The sequence below is a fragment of the Octopus bimaculoides genome, chromosome 10, assembly GCF_046866305.1.
Source record: "Octopus bimaculoides isolate indiv1 chromosome 10, ASM4686630v1, whole genome shotgun sequence".
Lineage (NCBI taxonomy): Eukaryota > Metazoa > Mollusca > Cephalopoda > Octopoda > Octopodidae > Octopus > Octopus bimaculoides.
In genome coordinates, this window is record NC_142937.1 from 75001734 (window position 1) to 75023652 (window position 21919).

Genomic DNA, 21919 nt, shown 5'->3' on the forward strand with positions numbered 1-21919 from the left:
TTTTTACAGCATGGCAAGATTCCTATCCTGACACAAATTGACTGTTAAACAGGAGTGAAATGCATTTTCATCTAGATAGACAGTGGTGAAGGTGTTATGTATTAGCCAACTCTCTTTTGTATGCAGCTAATACATTAAATTCTAGAAGAGGGGAGAAACATCTACTTTTTTAAAAAAATGTAATTTCAAAAACTATCGTCAAGAAGTAGAAATCTATAATTCGAAATTGTAATGTTTTATATAAAAAATCCCTGACATAAAGACTCCATCTCAAATTGATGGAAATCGATTTTGTGACATAACGTTATTAGTAAAAGTATAATGAAGTCTGTGTGTTACTGGTGAGTTCATTATAAGGTTGAAAATATCTGGAATCATTTCCCATACTTGCTGATATAGTCACAACAATATTATTCATTGACTAATAGGACTTTTCTCGTAACTCTTCAAAGTTTTACTAGTTGATATTTTAATGCTCTCTGCATTAAGCATTCTTTTACACACACACGCATGCATGTATGCATGTATGCATGTGCACGTGTGTGTGTGTGTGTGTGTGTAGTTCTCAGATGAGATCCAGAGATTCTTAGTACAGAAGACACTTAGTAGTGCTGAAAAGATTCAAACTTAGACTCTGATGTTTTTACCAGGGATCATTCCACAAGGTAAAGAAAGGCTAAAAGAGGGATCGAGCTGAGCAGGTATAGAGGCAATTATGCAGATAGACAAATTAGATACAGCAAATCTTTCTAATACATCAAGTATATTAAATATATACCCAAACTAATATATTTAATATATTTGATGTATCTAATTTGTTTATCCACATAATTACCCTCTCTTTCTCTCTCTCTCTCTCTCTCTCTCTCTCTCTCTCTCTCTCTCTCTCGCTCTCTTTATATATATGTATATATATATGTATATAAATATATATATATATATATATATAAATATATATATATATATATATATATACATACATACTGATATACAATGGGCTTCTTTCAGTTTCTATCAAATTCACTCACAAGACTTTGGTCAGCCTGAAGCTGTAGTAGAAGACACTTGTTCAATGTCTCGTGCAGTGGGACTGAACAGTGGTTCTCAAACAAACTTCTTACCACACAGTGACTCTTATGACTGATAAGTTGATAATAGCACTGAAACATATCAGTCCACACTATAATTATTTCTTGTTAGCTTTTTGAATCCATGCATTATATATGTTAACACCAACTTACCTGACTGAAAATATTAAATATGTGGTGTAGCAGGAACTAAACTCATTAAAACAAAGAAGATGATTCAGAAAATTAACATCAGCATGATTTGAGCTGAGAATACAAACAGCCCGAACAAGATTCTGTAGTCCAGAATTTACAATAACTTGCTACACTTCATTATAAAGAAATTAAGAAGAAAGTAAATAATAAAATTTTAATGAAAATCACAAGAAAATATTAGTCTCAAATACAAAACTGTTTAATTCAATAAATTTTTCCATAAATTTAAAAGTAATTATAAATTCTGCTTATGTAAATGTCAATGTACTAAGAATTGTTGATGGCTTAATCAAGAAAATTAAAGAAAATCTTTAGAAGTCTTGATGTTTATCAGATAAAGGGTTAGCAGGATAAATGTTAATTCTACGTTGATGAATATCTCAAATATTTTCTGTGAGATAGGAACTGGGATATTAGTAGAATATTATTATTTCTATGAAACTATTCAGAGTCATTTAAAATTGATAAAATAGAATGTTATCAATTAATATCTACTAAGCCAAAAAATTGCTGATTAGCTTTGACTAGGCACAAGGCCAGTAACTGAATTGGGCAAGTATAGTTCCTAAAAGAACAACTGTTAAAAAAAAAATAAATGGTTAAACTAACTTTTAAGAGATAACAAACATATGTGTGTGTATATGTGTGTGCATGTGCGTGTGTGTGCATTATCTCATGAAAGCTATTTTTATATAGTGTTTTCTTACTTTTCTTTTTAATCGTTCTTTTAGGAAAAGAGCAATTGTTGAGACCTTGCCTCAGATAAACCTTTGTTCAACCCATGCTAGCATGGAAAAACAGACTGAAGTAAACAATAATATATATGTATGTGTGTGTGTGTATGTGTATACATATATGTTTGTATTTAGATGTGTGTGTATATATATATATATATATATATATATATATATATATATATATATATAAATATATATATATATATATATATATATATATATATATATATATATATATATATATATATATATATATAAATATATATATATATATATATATATATATATATATATATATATATATATAGAAAGTGAGAGGGAGACAGACAGAGACGGAGATACAGGGAGAGGGAGAGAAAGAGCATAGTGAGGTTGCTGCAATCTTCTGACTTGTCAGTTCCAGTCAGTCTGTCCTACCCATGCCAGCATGAAAAACAAACATTAAAGATCATTACAATGATGATGATGAGGAGGAGGAGTAGGATATGTATGTATTTGCACTTCCAGTCATTTCTGCATGCAGTGACTGTCTAATTGAAACATGTTTATTATTCTATTCTCTCCCTTTTTATCTCTCTTTGTATATTCTTTCTGTTGAAGAGCACATGCTTGAAATGTGAAAGTCTTTTCCTTTTATTTTTCCTGAGTGTGAACCTAATACACTCTGTTTTCTTACCTTGCCTTAGTGCTTTTTAAAAATATTTTCACCATATATATATATATATATATATATATATATATATATAATGTTGTCCGGAAAGTTCATGCTGATTTTTAAAGGAGAGAAAAAGGTCAATAAATACTTGCCATTACATTTTTAATTAACCAAATATGAACCATTTTGTTGCACAAAGCGTCTCCATCTTCTCTTTAACTTGAACATACTCTCTTCCCAGAATTGAGGTGGCTTCATGGTAAATAAGTTGAAAGGTAAGCTACTATAAATCAGCACGAACTTTCCGGACAACCCAATATATATATATATATATATATATATATATATATATATACGTACAATAAATTAAATAGAGAAATGCAATTGATAATCTAACAATATATTACATTAAAATATAATATAATATAAGATAATATAACCAATCTTTAAAAAAAAAAAACAAATACACCCAACAATTAGTTTTTTACTCTGATAAACTAAGTAATTTGGTATTTATTCTAGGAACAATGTTTATGTAAATATGAATAAGTAGATTACAACAATTATTATATATAATTATATATTTTTGAATAATCATAAATATATGTATTAATTGTGATACAAACTAAGTTCAATAATTTCAATAATTTTTGTAATATCATGTACTTTAGAGCTTATATACATATTGCAATACTCTAATTTTGTTACTTCTGAAAGACTTAGTGAAATTTAGATATATATTTTTTTATTTATAGTTTATTATCTTTTTATCTAAAAAAATAATATAGATTATAATTATTGTAGATCCATGTTTTTTGTTTATTTTGATTTACGGAGTTCTCACTTCAATAAACTACATAAATAAGGACCATTATTTGTTAGTTACTTTGAATAATCTTTATATCAATAACAATAAATAACTGACAGGAGTTATTATATACTATCATTGTATGTAATTTATATATATTTTCTTTGAGTAATCATAAATAAATGAAAAGTAGCACATATAAATAAATAGTTAGTTGATATACTATGAATATGTTCTTTTGAACATGTATAGGCTTATTTAGAGAATAAATATTGATTTACTCTATTTATCTGTCTCTAAATCTAAGTAAAACTCTGATACTTTATATATATATACATATCATCATCATCATCATCGTCGTTTAACGTCCGCTTTCCATGCTAGCATGGGTTGGATGATTTGACCGAGGACTGGTGAAACCAGATGGCTACACCAGGCTCCAATCTGATTTGGCAGAGTTTCTACAGCTGGATGCCCTTCCTAATGCCAACCACTCCGAGAGTGTAGTGGGTGCTTTTATGTGCTACAGGCACGAAAGCCAGGTGTGGAATTTAGTTAATGGCATTGGCCAACTCACTGCTATGGTAGAGGATATTTACTCAAGGTGTAGCAGAGTAAGAATGAACAGGCAACCACATTATTGCATAGCAAACTTCTTAATGTCACAAATACATTTGCAGCCATGCAATAACTTCCATAACTTTCTAATATAACTTTATAACAGTTACCCTAAACAGCATCCAAAAAGGGTCACACAGTTGATCAGCATAATGTTATGCACAAACATGCTTCAATCTCTAGCTCACAGTCATATTGCCTCATCTCTCTGCCATTTCTATTGCTATCAAAATGGCCTCTGATATTTGTGAATCCGACATCACAAAACCAAAAACTAATCACTATGCTTAGTCTTTCTTTTCTGGGATGTTGGCCCTTTGCCTGCATCTTTCACACTGTTGATGACTTACACCATCAATGGCCTCAATTTCATCACTCTAGCAGGGCTTGCAAAGATCATAGGCATTACCTTTTTCTCCAACCCTAATAAGTAAGTAAAAGGGAAAAAACAAAATCCTCTCTATCAAGAGTGTCTTGATACCTTATCTTTCTGCATTTATAGCAATGTGCAGATTGTTTAGTAATGAAAAAGGCAGAATTCTAATCTTATTTAGAAAGCTGTGAATGATTGAGGGGGTTTAATTTCAAAGTAAATGGTGCCAGGCTCCATTGATTCCACACACCGTTTTTCATATATCAACCAAAACAATAAAACTAAAACAGATATGAAATAAACATTAAAACTAAGATTTAAAACTAGACTGCACAAAACAAAGAAACTATCACCACCTAGACAATGTTTATTGTTGTTTTTTAATCCTTGTTCACCCTTGATCATATAAATCTAGGATAAAAAATACATTCTAGTCATGACCATCTCATCAGACTACATTATCTATCGATTTCTTTGTTTAAAGTGATGCAATTTGATTTAGAGTGTAGATGTAACAGCTATTTCTTGCAATTTGAGTAACCATGTAACAGCTTCCCTTATGGAGTATGTGTTTGTGGTAACTTGTCTGACTAACCCTTGTGTAACGGAGAATATTTGATGAAGAATTGTATGAAGAGTAGCAATATTTAATATTCATATTAACATAATTAGTCACATGGATAATTGTGCCATTTGCTGACATGATCAATTATTGATAAGAATGGCTTCATTATCTGGAATTAATTTAGACATTTAATTGATAACACATTTTATGTTAAATATTTATAGTTTCAAGCTGCAACGATATTGTAATTTGTATCTTAATATTTCATGCTGCCACAGTAGAGCTAATCAGTTAAACTATGCTAACATGTGAAGTCCATTATCATGATGAAACCAACAATGGTTATTTGAAATAATATTTTTATCCTTCCTTCACCTCAAAACGAATAAACCCCACCCCAGAAAAAAACAAAAAAAAAGCCCCAAAAAACAAACTAACTGGTCTAGCTGCATGGTTAGGAAGTTTGTTTCACAACAGCCTGTTTTTTAATTCAATGCCACTATGCAACACCGGGATATGAATGAAGCACATCATCATACAATAAGCCCTTCACTCTGAGCAAAAAGACCTTTGTTGCCAACAGCAGTAATAGCTCCCTAAACTTTCTCCAATCTATTCTTATTCTTGTTACTATACATTCAGAGCAACCATTTCCCTTGATGAAGACACCTCCTAGGTAACAAAAGTTATTATCTACATCTAGTGGGCCATCCAGGTATTTAAGAGAATTGATTTCTGGTATGCTCATTGTACATGCTACTCCAGTACATTTATCACGTATGAAGCCTACTTTCTCTGCTAGTTGCCAGTTATTTCATTACTTCTCTTGTGCAACCATAGCATGTAGAGTTTATACCTACTCCTATCAAGTAAGGCAATTTCCTCGAAGATACCAGGGTTCTGTTTTCTTTACTTCTTACTAAAACTTTTGTCTTTGCTAAGTTTACCTTCAGACCTTTGAATTTTAGGTTTAATTTCCAAAACTGGAATTTTCCCTCTAATTTCCCCGATAGATTTAGCTATAGGAACTAGGTCATCAGCATGTAAGAGTCCCATGAATAGCAATTTTTAAACTCCTCTATGATAGCTTGTAGGACTATGGTGTATAGGAGCAGGCTGGGGTGTGAGAATTGACAAACTCCTACTCTCACACTAAATACACTGAAATCACTGAGTCTCACTTTGCTTATTGCCTTTTTGTATAGGCTCCAGTTGGGTGTTCAAAATTTTATTATAGGGTCTGCTGATCAAAACTTTATCTTATTTCTACTTATATTTTGTTGTAAGCCTGTTTTCATAAGCAGACATCAAATTATTTTAAAATTGTCAATATAAAATGAAAACCAGAATTTCCATAACACTTGATCCAAAATATTTGCTTTCGTTTTTTTTCCCCCATTATAATTAACACTTTCCACTTTTGTCTTTGCTAAGTTTAAATTACTGGTACTTGTTCCATTAATTTCAATTAGGGTGAAAACAAAAAACAAAATGTTTTGAACGCTCAAAATATGAAAGGAAAATGAAGAGAAAAAATGTCCATAGGGGATTGAAACACCATTGCTAGGTTCAGGTTGACTGAGATTAATCTCTTTTTACCCTGGACTAAAATATCTAAGCCAATGAAAAATCTTCTGTGTGGTCTATGGATTTGTTAGAAATAACAGCCAAATATGAAAGAGCATATTCAGTAATGAAGTCCTTGAACATAATGGCTCATAAATTACATATTCAATGTAGGACAATAGAAATAATAGCCAAATCTCCCTCATATCATACTTTACAGTTGCATAAATATGGAAGGACAAATTTAGTAATATAGTCTAAGATACATTATGCCTGAATAAATGACATATTGGCTGTAGAAACTGTTAAAAATAAGAGCCAAATGTCACCCATATCAAACTTTAGTTTCATAAATATGGAAGAACAAATTCAGGAATGTAGCCTCAGATGCATAATGGTTGAATAAAAGACATTTTGGATATAGGAATGTTCAATAATGACTGACAACAGCAGCAGCAACAAATACAACAACAGCAGCAACAACTACAATGAAACAATTAATAACAGCTATGCACATGTGAAAATGAAATTGAATAGCATTAGCATGATAACTGGAGTGAAGAGAATTAGCTTTGCACAACAGGGAATTGAAATCCTTTCCTTGTCTCAACTTCTCCGATGCTTGCTCTATAAATTAATAATAGCAGACATTATTGCTACTTAAAAACCTTGCTGAAAAAATATTTGAGGTTATTTTCATTTTTTATTTTTTCTTTCTTTCTTTTTACTTTTTTTTTTTTAAATGAAAATCAGTTAATGCTTACATTTGATTGGCAATTTTAACAAGGTGGAATTAGATTATTTAATTTTGCCACATAAAGCTAGCTAAAGCTCAAAAAAAAAAAAATAAAATAACAACAAAAAAATTAGAAAACCTAACTGATTTGATAACTTCTCTGACCATAGTAAAAAGTTATCTTGTAAGATTTGAAATACCCAATGGTTAATAAGGCAATTAATAACTCTTTGGTTCTGCTGTCATTAATTTGAATTCCCATCTGTGCGTAAGGTAGCTCTATTGAATGTTATTACTTAATAGCTTTTTCATTTCAATTAGATATTAAACAAAATTGACATAGTTTGCATAGATCAATTCAAAGGCTCGGGAAAAAAGAAAAATAGAAAATAAAAATAAAAAAAATTAAATGAGAAGGATTTATACACACACACAAACACACATTCTCTCTCTCTTCCCTTCTCACACACACACACACACACACGCGCACACACATACACACATGTATGTATGTATGCATGTAAGTGTGTATGTATGTACGTACGTATGTACATATGTGTGTATTTTTTTATATTAATTTTATCAGATCCTTTGGGAGTTAATATCATTTCTAAGTTCAAGCTCATATAATAAAAATGTCTGTTATTGATTTTGGAAACTAATTGACGCACACACACACACATGCACACACATACACACATACACAGACTCACACATACACACACATACATATACACTTACATATGTACACACACACGCAAATGTATGCAAATATATATATATATATATATATATATATATATATATATATATATACAAAAATGTAGATATTTATACATATATATGTATATACATATATGTATATATGTACATATACACACATATATGTACATTTACATATATGTTCACACACGCGCACACACACACACACACACACACATACATATATATGTATATACATATATGTATATATATGTACATATACACACATATATGTACATTTATATATATGTTCACACACGCACACACACACACACACACACACATACATATGTACGTATTAAAATGAGAAAATGAGATTAATGACTCAAGGACCTAGTATTTTATTTCAAAGCATTTCAACTACTTGTTTGCACACACTACACTACACACACACACACACACACACACACACACACACGAACACACATAAGTGCATTTACACATACATACCTATATACATATATACATATAAATACACACATGCATATATAGACATATGCCCCACAGAGACATACACATCAAGACTTAAACATATGATAGTTAGTTACTAATTATCTGCTCTGCACTTATAATTTTCCCCTTAATGATAAGAAAATTAGTTACCTGCACATCAGCAGACAAGGTCTCCCTCTAGTTGCTATGGAGCCATGTTTAACCTTTTAGCAACATCCGTTGTCAAGTGCCTATGGGGTGACAAACACACACACATAAATACACATGCACACATGCACGCATGTATGATGGGCTTCTTTCAGTTTCTGTCTGCTAAATCAACTCACGAGGCTATAATAGTAGAAACTTGCCTGAAGTGCCACACAGTAGGACTGAACCTGGAACCATGTGGTTGAGAAACAAGCTTCTTACCACGTAGCCACATGTTTATTTTTAGAGTGACATTGTAGTCTAGGTCTGAGAGGCCAGATCCAGTCAGTTTGAACATAAAACACAAAGAACCCTTTGGTCAGATATGACTGGTTTAACCCTTTAACATTTAAACCAGCCATACCAGGCCCAAATATTCTATCTTGTTTTATGTTCAAACTGGCCCCATCCAGCCTCTAACACTTACCTTTCAATGTTATTAAAAAAATAAACAATTATATCATTAAAATCTCAAAACTGTGAGATAATATGTAATTAATTCAAAACAATATGAATAAATATGCATTACATTTGATAGAATAATCTGAATGTTGAAGAGTTAAAAGTTAAAGAATTAAACTTCATGCATCAATTAATAAGTTTTAGTTGTTAGCATGTTTATCATCACTGCTTTACTTTCTACTCACACCAAACAAAAAGCTGTGTTCAGTGATCATAAGATTAAAAAAAAATTCATTAGTTATTTCATAATTCAAGACCGGAAAATATAGTTTCTATCCCTGAAGATATCAACAGAACATGGTTTTTCACATTTAATATCATTTGAATGATGACAATTCAAACATACTGTCGGATTGAAACATATGTAGGATTCTTTTTGTTATTTTTTGGTTGTTTTGTTGATCCAGTTTCTGTATTCTTATGTGTATCACATTTTCATTCCATTACTTTCCCGTTGTGATTCAAATAAAATAAACCAAGTATCTATTATATTTTGTCTTTTCCATTTTCTTTTATTAACTTTATAATTTATTAGACTGTTTTAATGCTAGTTGATATCTGGATTGTTATTAACAATCCCTTACAAGGAAATTACATCCTCTCTCTCCCTTTCTCTCCCCCCCCCCTCTCTCTTTCTCTCTCTCTCTTTATATATATATATATAGGCTCTGGTAAGTTTATTTTTTCTGGGGCAAGTGGAGCTGCATTGAATGATAATTAAGTTGCAGGTTAAGTTCTTATAGAAAGATATTATAGAAAGTTGTTTTTTGATTAAATTTGGAGTTGTGTTATTGTTCAGAATTCAATCATGCATGTAAAACTTTGTAGCCAGGTTGGTCTATTTAAATGTGATAGATTCAGGTCTTGAGCTTGACTTTTTAAGGCTCACAAATATATATATATTATATATATTTAAGTCACAATAATCTGGTGGTATTCATTAAAAATGTATCATTTTACAAAGCATGTAGAATATATAGTAAGTTACTTATAAAATATAATAAAAAAATTATCTTTGCATGTTTTAAGTTGCAAAACAATTGAACAATTGTGATATAAGAATTCCTGAAGGTTGAATAGATTACATAATACTATTTTCTCTTATTATTTATAACTTTACATTTATATATATACACCTTAGGAAGCTTCAGTAGTAATAATAAGATATAAGTTAATAAATACACTTCTTCTTTCCTAATGATGTGTAGAAAATAGTGGGATGAATTGCCCAAAAGACTGTTTTATTTGTTGATTACTCTTCAGAGAAAGTGTATCAAATCTTCAGTTAGAAGAATAGAGTATTTAGAGACTTTATAAAGCAGTCACAAAATGAATTATTACTGTTGTGGGTGGTTTAATTTACATTTTTTTCCCTTTAGATTGATTTTTATTAATTGAACAAAATATATTTTATGCAGAACTCAGCATGAATCAAAACTACAGAAATAAATATTAGAAAGCTGTAGCTGTAATATGAGCATGTAAATACATTTTTTCCATGTTTTTGTCGTGTGGAAAATGAAGGGAAATCTCCTCATGCTCTATTTCATAATTTATGGAAGCTCCTCACAGATGGATTATTTTTACAATTGATGGCTGGAGTATTCAGTAGCTATATAAAGCAGAATGGAAATAAGCTATTACTGTGGTGGATAGCTTAATTTGCATATTTGCACTTTAGCAACTGATCATTAATTAAAAATATATATATTAATGCATTGGGCCTCACCGAGGCGATGACTACTGACCGAGACTTTTGGAAATGTGCTGTGTGTGAGAAGACCTGGCAAGTCAAGTAAGATCGTTGCCAGTGCCCCTGGACTGGCTCTTGTGCGGGTGGCACATGAGATGCACCATTTTGAGCGTGGCTGTTGCCAGTACCGCCTGACTGGCTCCCGTAGGATTTTCGAGTGAGATCGTTGCCCAGTGCCCCTGGACTGGCTTGTGCGGGTGACACATAAAAGACACCATTTCGAGCGTGGCCGTTTTCGTGCGGGTGCCACGTAAAAGCACCCACTACACTCTCTGAGTGGTTGGCGTTAGGAAGGGCATCCAGCTGTAGAAACTCTGCCAAATTAGATTGGAGCCTGGTGTTGCCATCCGGTTTCACCAGTCGTCAGTCAAATCGTCCAACCCATGCTAGCATGGAAAGCAGACGTTAAACGATGATGATGATGATGATGATGAAGTGAGTGAATTAGAAGTACAGATTTGTTTACATTACTATAGTTCATTATCACAGCTAAGTCTTTTTTTAATATTTCAGTTTTATTTCAGTACTTCTAGATTTCAATGACCCTTAAACGATAACAGGTAAAGTTGACCTCAGCAGAATTTGAACTCAGAGTGTAAAAATGAATGAAACGCCACTAAGCTAAAATTTCAGCCTATAATAAATTAACAATAAAAATATGTATTGCTGCAACTTCAAGCAATTTTAAAGTTTATAACTCTTTATCCATTGGGCTGGACTGATTGACTGATTGGTGTTCTCATCCATAAATAAATAAACTGGAAGTTGGGACTGGATATGGATGAGTGTATATTTTGGGAAGTGTGCTTTATTGGAGTGTAAACTTTATCACTCTCCACCCATAGAAAGCATTTCAAAGCTTGATGTTGGTGGTTGGCACCACAGTCTTGCAGTTTGCTCGGTCATGTCAAACAATCCAACTCATGCCAGCATGGAAAATGGACATTAAAGGATAATGACAGTGAGAACAACAATGACGATGAAGACGATGATGATGACAACAATGATGACAACAACTTCGATATGACGATGATGAGGATGATGACAATGATGGCGACAATGACTGTTGATGATGATAGAGATGTTGAGACACTAAAACTGTATTTTCATGTGCTTTGTTCTCCCTCTGCATTTAATGGAGGTAATCTGTTTCAAAATGAAGCATATCTGTGCAATTATGCATATTAATCTGTATTGAAACATTCATTTCCGCTCTGATTAACATAGTGAGGAAATAGAAAAATCACAGATGCTGTCAACCACCAAACTAGAGAGACATCTGTCATTAAGAAACAGAACACTATCCTAAACGAATAGGAGAATCAGTAACACACTTAAATACATGTTTAGCAACTCCAACTTATGAAAAGATATATATGTCTGTGTATTCAGTCTGAATGTTGAGCACTAATTTACTGATTTTACTGATGTGAACACAAATAAATCAATCAGTTTTCAGCAAGGAAACTTAGACTAAAAACAAGTCTTCCAGTCAGTTAGTTATATTATCAATTTTCTATTATTCTGTCATGTTATTTTGTAGCTTTTATGTCACTCATACATAACTGCTCTGATATACAATCTTGAGTATCTGTCTGTCTGTGTAGCACCCACACCAACACTGTGTGTTGTCTATATCCATCCATCCATCTATCTATCTATCTATCTATCTATCTATCTATCTATCTATCTATCTATCTATCTATCTATCTATCTATCTATCTATCTATCTATCTATCTATTTATATGTATATATATATATATTTATATGCAGTTAAATTTATGTCTGGTCATAGAGTGACCAATGCTTTCACATCCATAAAGGGCCTAGCCCCATGAACAACTCATCAGACTCTAATATATATATATAGGGAGAGGGAGAGAGAGAGAGAGAGAGAGAGAGAGAGAGAGAGAGAGAGAGAGAGAGAGAGATACTTAATACACAGGTATGTATGCAAGTTTTACTTTCTCTCTCTCTCTCTTTCTATATAGATATGTAGGTATGTATTTGAATGTAATTATGTTTAAATGCTTAAGTAGATGTATATGTACATAAACATATATAGATATGCACATACATTATAAACATCTTCCTGCTTACACACACATGTATATATTATGTAAGTATAGACACCTGTATGTACAGATATGTTTTATTATGAGAATATTCTACAGACAATTTTATACATCAAGACTATTCATTTAAGATTACTTTTGAGGATATCTATTTTCTCGCATGTAGTCTATTAAAATTTCAGCAAATCTATGTGCTTTGGGGACATTTGGAATTTGTGTTCATTGAATGAAAGGTCTCAGTCTAGAAGAAAAAAATATATTTGCCAAATGCTTTTGACAATTATATTTGAAAAATGTTTACAGAAATTTATAAGAAGATCAAGATCGAAAAAATTCTTATAAAGACATTTAGCATTAAATCAATGAATTTTCTTTTTTTTTCTTTTTCCTTAATGTAATATTTGTATCATCGCTCTCAAAGTCCTTGTTGGTTTAGAAAGAAAGGATTTTTTTGTCATCATTGTGAAAGAATTCTTTTTTTCTATCTGAACTTATTAGAGATATATAGAGGAATCCCTCCCGAGAACAGCAACAGTTCACAATATTTCAATTTAGTAATAGAGTATGTTTTGTCAAATAAATCTTTAAGATTCTCAAGGGAAATAAGAAAAATATTAAATTTTAAATACTTTCACTCATAATTTAAATATCAACTTAAATTATGTTTTTTTTTTTTTATTTAGGTTTTCATTCTCTAAATTTTAATACAAAATAAATAATAACAATAACATAATAAATGACAAGAACAGAAATAATATTAATAGTAGTAATGAATCAAATTAATTAAACTATATATATATATATATATATATTTATATATATATATATGTATGCGTGTGTGTGTATGAATATATGTATGCATGTATGTATGTATATATGTATATATACATACATATATATATATATATATATATATATATATATATATATATATATATATATATATATGTGCATACACATATGTATGCATGGGTGTATGTATATATATATATTTATATATATATATAAATAGATACATACATACATACATGCATACACATACACATGCATGCATGCACACACACACGCACACACGCACACACACACACACATACACACACATACAGCTCCCAAAAGCCCAGATGAAAATCAACAATCTGTATGTATGTGTGTATGTGTGTTTTTGCATGTGTGTATTTATGTATGCATATATATGCACAATTTAAAAGAATTAATCAAGGTAAAAATTTATTGTATATTGAAACGATGATGTAATTTTCAAGGAATCTATTATTGCTTGCAAAAAATTTTGAGTATTTCTAAAAAAATATTCATAGTATTTATTTCTTGATGTATTTACTTTTGTAGTTGTTGAATTATTATTATAAAAAAAGAAAAATTTCTAAATAATTTTTTCCCCCTGCAATTGTAATCTGATGTTATAGTACTTTATGACACTTAATTACAGCCCAGAAGTACATTTCCAATAACTAGTTTGAATTTACTTTATTGTTTTCATAAGATGACTTAAGTTAAAATAGACAACCCATTCTTGAAAACTGCTGGTGTCTGACTTAATAAAGTTGAAAAGTTAATGGCTTATCCCTCATCAATTTCATTGTAGAAAATCTAATGCTAAACTAATTATCTTTTAAGAACGACCACTCAATCTAACAAGCTTGGTATGGATTGTTGTTGTTATTTTTTAATTCCAAATTAGTCCTGATTGAGCAGATTTATATAAACAAAAGGATTCCAATCATAATGACTATTATATGTTTGTTTTACAGTGTTCTTTTATTCTTTTTCTTGTTTCAGTCATTTGACTGCGGCCATGCTGAAGCACAATCTTGAAAGGTTTCAGTTGAACAAATCTGTGCCAGGATTTATTTCTTAAGCCTAGTACTTGTTCTATCAATCTTTTCTGCTGAATCACTAAGTTACAGGAACATAAACACACCAACACTGGTTGTCAAGTGGTCATGGGGAAAAACACATATACAAAGACACGTATATAGATATATACATACATACAGATATATATATATATATATATATATATATATATATATATATATATATATATATATATGTATATATGTATATATACGACCAGCTTCTTTCAGTTTCCGTCTACCAAATCCACTCACAAGGCTTTACTCAGCCCTAGGCTATAGCAGATGACACTTGCAAAAGGTGTCATGTAGTGGAACTGAACCTGGAACCATTTGGTTGGGAAGCAAGTGATTTTAGTAACATTTAGTTGCTATTCTGTATGATCCTTTAGCATTCAGATTACTCTGTCAAAATATAATGCTTATTTGTACATATTGTTTTGAATTCTTCATGTGTCGTCTCATAGTTTCAAGATTTTGATGATGTAGTCATTTATTTTTGGAACGGTATTGCAGGACAGGTGTAAGAGGCAAAATGGGGTTTGTTTAAACATAAAAATAGATAAAATGTTTAGGCTGGATATGATTGGTTTAAAGTCTAAAGAGTTAAGCATCCACATTAGGGTGCTTAATCTTGTCGTGGGTAAACCGCTGCCTGTGTGAGGCATGCAGCCTATTGGACTTTCTTAATAATATGTCAACATAGAATAAGTATTAGGGTTAAGAAATAAGTCCTGGGGTTGATTTGTTTGTAGTACTTCAAAGCAGTACTACAACATAATCACAGCCAAATAGCTGAAGCAAGTGAACAAATAATATTGGTTTCAAATGTTGGTGCAAGGCCAGCAATTTACATTGACCTTAGTGTATGACTGGTACTTATTTTATTGACCCCCCCCCCCAAAAAAAAAGGATGAAAGGTAAAGTTGACCTTGGTGGAATTTGAACTCAGAACATTAAGACGGACAAAATGCTGCTGAGCAATTTTACCTGGCATGTGAACGGTTCTGCCTGTTCACCACCTTATGTGCCAGCATAACCTTGAATTATTTTAGTAGTGTGGCCTGTCTGACTATGAGCAATGTCACATGTGGCCTGCTTCTCATAAAATGTGGCCTATGCCTGGCTTAAACGATGAGTTTATGTACATTGCTGTAATCATTGAACATCAACACTGTATAATTTGACAACAATTCTGTCAACTATCAAATCTGTATTAAATTCCTTCTAAACTAGAAGTGAGAAAGTAATAGTAATCTAAGTCATTGTGCCTTTTCTTTTAATCAATGCATGGAGATAAAGACATCAGTGTTGTTTGATTAACTCAATGGATAACTCCTTTACAAAATACAATTGAAATATGTTTGTCTCTATGGATCTCACAGTTTGGTATGCATTTAATTTTATAGGAATTTATTAATATGACTGATATTTTAATATAGAAATTAATTCACATGACTTTAGGGGATAATTTAGACTTGAAAGCATTATAAACTATATTTATTAAATTATCTTATATTTACATTTCGTATTTCATGAAACATTGTGCAAACTGTGTGGCTAAGTGCCAAATTTATTATTAGTTTTGGATTTATGAAGGGAACCAAGTTTTAGAAAGTGAACTAGGCTTCTATTCTATCATAGTTAAGATAAACTGGTGTACTACAATATCTAAGTTAGGATAGATTGGTACACTTACTTTGTAATATATGAGGGGCCGCTGCAAAGTTCCTGGTTTTAAGGGTGTTATGCAAGGCCTGGTTGGAGGTTCAACCTTCTGAGTTCTTTTACAGGGCTTAGAAAAACTGAAGAACTGCTGCAATAAATGTGTGAATCTGTGAGGAGAATATGTTGAATAAAATCATAATTAATTGATCCTCCTGTATTTTATTTTACGCAAAGCCAAGAACTTTTCAGCACATCCTTGTAAGAGTATGAACAAAGAGCTGGCTTAGCTTCGGGGATGCCTCATCAAATAGCTTGATCAACATTAGAATCTACTACATTGGGCATTTAATTCTGATTTATGTTAGTGACAAACAAATTACCGACTGGATAAGATGTCGATCTTAATAAATAATATTTTTCCTAGGTACAACTGAACTCAGCACTGAATGCAAACAAAACTCTCACCTGTGTGATAGTGTTGTCATTTCTTTTAACATGTGATTGACTAGAAATACCAGTCAACTTTTCTTCAAATTATTGTCTACTGTATTAAACAATAAAAGGAGGGCACACTGGATAAGTTATTCTTAGATGTACAGTGTTTGAAAGAAAGAGGGAATGGCTAAGACTGGAACGTCTCCGATCATAAACCAGAGCAGTCAGAGACCAAACAACAACAACAACAACAACAACAACTTACTGGCACATAAGTAGGCTGTTGAGTGTTAAATATCTTGGTCACTCATCATCATCATCATCATCATCATCAGCAGCAGCAGCAGCACCACCACCACCACCACCACCATCATCATTTAACATGTATGTCATGGACACAATACAGCTCTAGTGTCAAAATACAAACTGTTTTGGCTTGATTATCCATGGTTTATTCTCATCAGCTAATAATATCAGTCACCAAATTAAGAAAAATATATGTCAAAAGAAAAAAAAAAAAAGTCAAACTATTATTAAAAGATAAAGAAGTAAACTTTTAAAAATATAGGAATGAAACTTGCTTTTTTTCTGTATGGCTAGATTCTCATTTTGATAAACTTGCACAGTAAGATAAATATCAGAAATTGAATTTCGATTGTGAAAGTACATTCTAACACTGATAATTTATGAAAATTATTCCCTTTAGCTAAAAAGAAAAGTGAAAATATATATAAAAAAAGAGCATATGTATAATAATGAATTAGTTATATTTGTTTGTGCTAAGCAAATATTTTTCATCTTACCAGTTAATCTTACATTTGTGTGATCAAATTCTACAAAATATTTTTTTTTTAAATTTCAATTCTTTGTCTCTTTGATCTTTTTTAACACTTATGAAATTCTACCAATGACAGACAATAAGTAAGCAGTAATGAAATTTGAAATAATCTATAAAAATTGTTAGTTTTGCTCATTATTCTTAAATATTGGTGTTTACAGTCATGATGTAACAATCTTCTCATTGTCTGAAATATTATCACTTCCAGCCAGTTCCATTAAGGAAGCCATTCCCAATGTGTGATGTTTATCTCTGTATAAATTTGCATTAAATTTATGTATAAGTATGAGTTCTTCCTACCTGCAAACAAATTGGAAAGGTCTCTAATCATTAACTACTCAGGGGAGAGAGGAAATTAGCGGAAAAGACAGTGTGGAGAATAGAAACATGGTGGAGGCACGTGGCTTAGTGGTTAGGGTGTTGGACTCATGATCGTGAGATTGTGGTTTGAATTCTTGGACTGGCCAATATGTTGTGTTCTTGAGCAAAGCACTTCATTTCATGTTACTGCAGTCCACTTAGCTGGCAAAAAGGAGAAACCCTGTGATGGACTGCTGTCCCATCCAGATGGGAAATATATACACCTTGAAACCGAGAAACCAGCACTTATGAGTTGGTATGGCTTGAGAAGGTAAGTTTTTTTAATAGAAACATGAGAAAGAGAGGAGGAGAGGTGTAAAACCAGTGTGAGTAATCTTTCACAATGTTCTTGATTCAAGTGTTGGCATTGAGGGAAGGAGCGGGGCACCACAGAAATGGTAGATGGTTTATGGCACAAACAAAAATAACTTTAAACTTGCTAAAATAATATTTGGGATGCCTTTGTTTCTAAGTATAGCTGCAGATGCGTTACCTAAGATTAATTTTGAGGATCTGATCAAAGACCTTGCAATTCAAAAAGGTAAGAGGAAACTTTCAAATATAAATAAGGTGGAATTATACAAAAATAAGCATTATTTTCCCTTTTACTGTTTTGCTTTGTTTTGAAAAATAAAACATTATTTTATGGTTTGTTACTGTTTATATTTTGAATTACATAATCCTTTATGTGGGCACCAAAATCTTTTAAGCGCCTAGAGCCTTGATGGGTTTTAATCCAGCCTTGCATATGTTATATGCATTTGTGATTCAATTATCATCTTTAACATTTCTTGCTGCAGAAATCAGATATAACCACTCAAAGTTCCATTACTCTTAAGAGCGGAAAGCAGTTTTATACAGAAATCTATTTTTTGTTAAGGAAATTCCTGTTTGAAAATATCATTTGTTTAGATATATCAAATTTGTTGAGGCAACATAATTTGCAGAAAATACCATTTCTATTTATTTTAGTAGATGTTTGATATCATTGCTGGAATAATCATGAAATTTAATTTTACTGTTAAAGGGTTAAAAACACCAAATATCATCATCAACATTGTAGTTTTGATATCCACTTTACTTCATTTTCATGATTTAGATGTAATTCATTGAGGTACGTTTTCAGTGACTGGATGCTCTCCTTGTTGCCAAACTTCACCTGTTCTCAAGTAAGTTATTTGACCATGACTCGATATGTGTTCATAGAAGATTGGAAATGAATGATATTGCTTGTATGATGGCAATACTCATTTTACAATTATTATGCGATGTCAAAACAAGGAAGCACGCACACACACACACACAATGGAATTCATTCAGTTTCCATCTCCTAAATCCTAACATATAGCTTTGATTGATTCAGGGCTAAATTAAAATACACTTGCTCATGTCACCATACAGTGGGATTGACCTTGAATTAGTGTGGCTGGACAGTAAACTTCCTGTGCCTCATATAAAACATTATTATACAAATGCTTTTATTATTGACTGCACACTACTCTCCTCATTTTACTCACATACAATATCACCTTATGTTAATATCTTATATTTTCATTGGACTTGCTGAGTGTTCTCTTCAAACTTTTCCTGTTCAGTGTTATATCAGGGGGAAATATTATTTACTGACAATTACAAAAGAGTTTACTACAAAATGTTGTAAACAGCATTTCAGATATGAAATAGTGCCCAGAAACTAATCCCTTATAGATTTATTGAGAGTTAGTTTCATGAGAAAAACTGTCAAATTCTTGATGTACTTTCAGGTTCATCACTCTTTTCACAGTGAGGACTTCAAACACAGTATGGCTATAAAAGTGGGTTTGGCAGTAAGTACTTGCCAGCAGTATGGTCCTGTGTTCAAACCCACTACATGGCACCTTCAGCAAGTCCCTTCTGCTATAGCTCCAGGCTGATCAAACTTTGTGATTAAATTTGGTATATGGAAACTGAAAGAAGCCTGTTGTATATATGCATGTGCACATGGTGAGGCTCCAGTGTGGAAGTTGTGGAATGCCCCTTAAATATCATTTCTCCCAGATCCATTCTGACCTAAAAAAGTTGAACCTGTTAGAATCCCATCTTTTGAACTATATAAATTTCACAGGGATAGATGAGGCTCCCATTATTTTTGACAAAGCTGTGGAAGAGGCAGGTCTTCTAAAAGAAAGATGGTCCAAGATAAAATTTGCAGTCAAAATAGTACCAGTTATTTTACAATGCTTGTCACTGGAATCTAGTATGGTTGTACAAGATTTTGTCACTTAAATCCAATGACATATAGACATTTCATTATCATTAATGTGAGACAGTTATCATCTGAGATGAGGCAATGTTCATACATACATATATATATATATATATATATATATATATATATATATATATATATATATATATGTATGTATGTATATATATATATATATATATATATATATATATATAAATATATATATATGTGTGTGTGTGTGTGTGTGTGTGTGTGTATACACACATACATATATCTATAATATAAATTGAACATTTATTCTTTCTTTCTCGAGGTTCACGGCCAAATGGCTGGGTGGATTCACGTGAAAAATAGCACACGTGTGGAGACGAGTGCATAGATTAGAACGCACTTTATATTTTTTCCTAGCCCCCATAGTTACCAAGAAAATCGATTAAAACAACGTGCATGCGTGCGTGTATGTGAGTGTGTGTCACTGAAGCCATTCATACATACATAATTACTCTCTCTTTCACTCTCTCTCGGTTTTTCTCTGTCAATCACCCACACATTCACTCACTACAAAAACTGAATAAAAAACTTCAGTTATCTTTCTTCCTCTCTCTCTCTCTCTCTCATACACACACACCATCAACATTACTCTCTGTGTCTCGCACACCCCATCAAACATACAAACACAAGTCCATTTCATGTCTTTTACTTTCTCTATGATTATACACATGTCCAATACAATAGCTCTCTCATACATTTTCGTCTTCAACAGGTATGTATCTATTCTATAATATAAATTGTTTTCCTATAAAAGTATAACAATTACTTATTCCATACTTCTTCACTTCGCCTTTATCTTCACTTTTCTTAAATTGGATACGTCTGCTATTAATTCTTACATACAATTTCCCCGTTAATTCTTACAGCTTCATTTTCTGTTAAAGCAATTCTTAACGTCAACTCCTTACTGCCTCTTCTATTTTTTTTCTAGCCCCCATACTTACGGAGAACAGCAATTAAAACTTTTTCTAATGCAATTCCCCTTTCTTCGACCAGTAACACAACCAGTTGCTCGTGCACATTACAGTTTCTCATTCAAACTATATAATACGCAGAATTGTCGCATTAATTCAGTAGGGAGTTTTGAGGGAGATTTGGCTGTTCTGGAAAGTTCCGAGGAGGGGGGAATTATTTCCCGGAAAATTCCGAGGAGGGGGCGAATTACCTCCTGGAAAATTCAAAGGAAGGGTAGGAGGGGAGGAATTACATCCTAGAATGTCCCGAGGAAGATGAGGAATTATTTTCTTAAAGTTCCGAGGAGGGGGAGGAAATAATTCATGGAAAGTTACGAGGAGGGGAAGGAATTAATTCCTGGAAAGTTCCAAGGGTGGGTGGGGGTGAATTATTTCCTGGAAAGTTCCAAGGAAAGAAATGAAGGGTAGGAATTACTCCCTAGAAGGGGGAGGGAGCAAATTACTTCCTGGAAAGTT